Source organism: Atta cephalotes, assembly GCF_000143395.1.
Source record: "Atta cephalotes unplaced genomic scaffold scaffold00026, whole genome shotgun sequence".
NCBI classification, from domain to species: Eukaryota; Metazoa; Arthropoda; class Insecta; order Hymenoptera; family Formicidae; genus Atta; species Atta cephalotes.
In genome coordinates this window covers 731972-736782 of record NW_012130090.1, presented here as the reverse complement: position 1 = coordinate 736782, position 4811 = coordinate 731972, and the positions used below count along the sequence as shown (strand labels likewise).

Genomic DNA, 4811 nt, shown 5'->3' with positions numbered 1-4811 from the left:
GAGAGCATTCGATGAGCCGCAGATTTCTTCATATTGAAGCAAAAAATTAAAACCTCCCGCAAATGACGAGAATTTGGCTCGTAAACTGACATTTTCAATCGAGAATAACTTTATGATGCAGACACAAATCGACACAAATGTTTCTATGGGGTTATGTTGACAGATGCCCAAGTTTATTGTATGACATCTATGATCTATTTATTTCGACTACCACTTACCGCTAAAGCCATCTATAGGAAAACGGCGGAAGTAAAGTTGTACACCTAATATGTATATATTATTATATATAAAACATGTTTTCTAACATAAATGAACAAATCAATATATAAATCAATATATAAATAATTAAATATAAATAAGTAAATAAATACAATTTATATCAATAATACTTATACCAACGTTATAGCTCGGCGGAATTCTCAGAGTTTACGGAATTATTCGTTTTTCCTAGAAAATACAATAGAAATCTAAGGAATAATTGAATAATTCCATTAGGAATTCATTTTAAATAATGTCATTATACTCTAATAAGCTCTTAAAATCACATTTGATGGGTAGTGCTAAATTAAAAAGATAAAAGTTAAGTTAAAAAATGTTAATTAATTTAATTAATTTAATTTAACTTAGTTTACATTTTAGGCTCTTAACTTTTTAACTTTATTTAGTTACATTTTATCTGTAACTATTAATTTTTTATTTAATTCTTTGAAGTTAAGTCTCAAACATAATATATGGCAATAGCCATAACTTAAAAAGAGATGAAAATTGCAAAAGTGAGTAAATTTGCAAGATGTTAACCAATGAAATTATAAATATTCTAATGAATTTTGTATCTTTCATCTCATTTCAAATTACACAATCGACCCCCAAATTTCAATCTGTCAGAAACCATGTATTTCGATATATCTAATTTCTGAAATCTATTATTCCTTATTACTATCGCTACTCCCTCATATTATATTTGAAGCTTTAATCAAATCACAGGCCAGTATTCATAGTTGAATTTTATATATAAACAAAACAAAATATAATATAAAATATAGTAAATAAAATATAGAGTATTTTTTTAGAAGAAGTATATATTTGTCATTTCCGTTATTTGTAAGACTGAAACTCTCATGAATCATGAATTAAAAAAATATAAAAAAAGCAAATTTAACTTTTAATTTTTCAATTACCTTTTTTTTATTAGCTTAACATTTAATTCAATTAATTTCATTATAAATTAACTTGTATCTTGACTAAATTAAATTCAAGGTTGTTAACTTTAACTTAGTTAAAAAAAAAATTAACTTACCCAATTCTGCATTTGATACTTACTTGGCACTTGCTTGATATTGCTTCACGCTTCGAAACGAAGAGAAAAAAGGACAGAAGGATCTGACAAAGACGTATAGAGATTAAGCTGTAGCAACATCATTTATTTCTTCGCAGTTGGCAGGCCTGGATTTACGATACTTCGACTCCCAAAAAGGACGTGATTTGCTCTATAGACTTATAAGACAGAGGATTCATACGAGAGAAGCTGAAGACTTGATAGAAAGAAAAAGAAATAATCGCAGAGTAATTCTCTTCTTTTCTAATGGTGAATTGATCGCCGCGGCAAGCTGAAAAATGGCCGAGAGCAACGAAGATAGATGTTCGAGAGTTGTAGCCTTACGGTCAAGCTGATTGCCCCTCATTGTAAAAGAAAAAAACAACTATGTCTGGAATAGAGCCTGTCCTTCAAGTTGTTGTCTTCAGCTTCTCTCGTATAAACGCTCCATCTATTTTATAAGTCTATGGGTTTGCCCAAAATGAGCACACCATGTTTATCCCTTCCATCATGATACATACATATACATATAATATAATATAAATAATTTAATCAATTTTATCGCTTATTTCAATTTATTTCAATTTTCTAAAAAATGCGATTAGATGAAAGCTACTGAATGCATACAGAAAAAAATTTTTTTTTCAACATCAATTATGTACACTGTTATCTTTTTATGTTTATTTATAATTATATTGATAAATTTATAAATGATATATCGGATATCCTGATTGATTAAATTAAACAACACATCGTATCGATTGACGTATAAAAAAATGATTGGGAACAAATTGTTGCAAAGATAAAGTATATTCTTTACGCTTGAATATATATATATATAACGTACATTTCATTTTTTAAATCTACGCTTTCTTCTTGTGTACTATTAACCATTATATTTTATACTTATTATAAAAAATATTACATATATAAATATAAAAAATATGTTTATATATATATATATATAAATACAAAAAATTTTATATTAATATTGGAAATTCGGTTTTTTGTGCGTTTTTTTATTTCAAAACAAAATGAATGAACAGATCAATTAAAGTATTGTCCATCGCTGCTTACTACTTTTTCTCATCTCTCAGGCAATTTTCGAATTCCATTTCGAAAAAATGACTCGTCTTTGGAGGCGATCCAATTTTGGAGTCAATTTTCGATTTCTGCGAAAGAAGTGAACCGGTGACTTGCTGCATCCTTCGGAACAATCAGTAATCAGAAAGAGCAATGTCCGGAGAATATGGCGGGTGCGGTAAAACATCCCATTTGAGCGTTTCCAAATATTTTATTACGACTTTAGCGACATGAGGCCGTTGTCATGAAGAAGAATAACTTTATCATGTCTTTGTTCATATTCCGACCATTTTTCTCGCAATGCACGGCTCAAACGAATCAATTGTAGCTGATACCGATCGCCCGTAATGGAATCGCCAGATTTCATAGTAAACAAGACCCTTTTGGTCCCACCAGATACAGAGCATGATCTTCGAATGTTCGGTCGTGTTGATGTCGATGTTGAGGTCGATGGCAACGATTGACCGGGCTTAGCATAATATTTTTTCTTCTTGGGGTTGTCGTAGAATATCCACTTCTCATCTCCAGTCTGAAAAAACCTGCAAAAAACCTTTTCTCTGTTGTCTTTGAATCAGCTGTTTGCAAGTGAAAAATCGCCTTTCAATGTCTCTCGGTTTCAGTTCATAAGGCACCCAATTTCCTTGTTTTTGAATCATTCCCATAGCTCTTAATCGTACAGAAACAGCTTGTTGAGTTACCCCCAATGATTCTGCAAGCTCCTCTTGCGTTTGACTCTGATCTTCTTCGAGTAATGCCTCTAATTCTTTATCTTCGAATTTTTTTGACTGTTCAGAGCGAGGCTTGTCTTCAACGCTGAAATCTCCATCCTTGAAACGTCGAAATCATTCCCTACATGATTTATCAGTTGGAGTGTCACCATAAACTTCGACAAGCATTTGATGGGCTTCAACCGCACTTTTCTTCCAATTAAAGCAGAAAATCAAAATCTCCCGCAATTGCTGCTTGGTTAACATAAAATTTGACATTTCAAACACAGTAAAAATCAAGGTTTTTATATGAAACTCAAAGTGATATAAACTGAATATTATTAGCAGATGTTTAACCTCTCTGAAACCGCCAAAATCAGCTGTCACTATGAACCATTCACAACAGTTGGAGCAATCTTTAGGGAAGCGGACCGAACTAATTTGTACTCCCAATATTTGTAAATATAATAGTATTAATACAAAATTTTAATGCAAAAAATCTTATTTTCTAAACATAATAATAAAAATAATATACATAATTACTGATTTATGTATTATACGTATTATGTATTATGTATTATACGTTTTGTTTACTATTTATTGACATAAGCAGGCAGTCTTTTAGTTCATATTTTATTATTTTTATATTCAAGTCATTTTATGCTTTTGTACTGTGTAACTTACACATATTGCACATATATTATTATATCGTTACTACAATTATGTTAATAAAGCATTAGAGATATACGTTAAAAACAATTAATTATATGAATAATAATGCTTCTAATAATTTTTCATCGTTTTTATTCCTCTTAAATATTCTGCTTTAATATTTCATTTTTTCTAAAGCTTAATATTAAATTAAAACAATGTTTAGAAATACAAAACGAAATATGCTATTTTTTAATTTAAATTAATTTTACAAAATAACTTTTTATAACTTTTTATAACTGGCATGTTTAAGAATATTGTATTATCTTTTAGACTATTATATTTTATAAATATTGTAAATCAATGTCAACCGATTACCAATAAATGCTATTAATAATAGTAATAGTTATATCTTTCATTTGTAAAATTAAAAATATATTTAATATATTTAATACATCATAATAAATTAAAAGAACAGCTAATTAATAATTTTCTATAATTAGTCATTTTCTCTATTTCTAAATGATTTACTTATGCGAAGATTTACATCAATATTGATCTTTGGAATTTATCATATATCAACATCCGTTATTAAATATATTAAATTCTGCCTTCTCCTTGGAACTACAAACATTTATCAAAGCGGTCAGATCTGTTTTCTAGATTCTAGAGATCTATTTGTTCCTAGAAAGGATTGTTGGCCTGTGACGAATCATCTACAAATCTAGAAGAGAGATTTCAAGAAATTGATATAAATAATATCGAATCCACGTGCTTATCGAGAAATGTTGTTGTTTGTGGACAAGGTCCGCTGTATGCAGTAGAAATTTTAGACCGCGGCAAAAACATAACACAATAAATTCCAAATATAGTACTCAAGAATATATATGAATAACGCATAATAACGCAATAATGTATAATACACAGCAATACTCTAATCAGATAAAAAGTTTATTTTTTTCTCCTGAACTTATAAATATTACTTCAATAAAATAAAAGATAATTACAATATATATATATATATATATATATATATATATATATATATATATATA

At 28.6% G+C, this 4811-nt stretch overlaps 1 pseudogene; it reads left to right on the top strand.

Moving 5' to 3' along the window:
* The window catches only part of LOC105620435, a 42992-nt pseudogene that overhangs the window by 14959 nt on the left and 23222 nt on the right, over positions 1-4811 (top strand).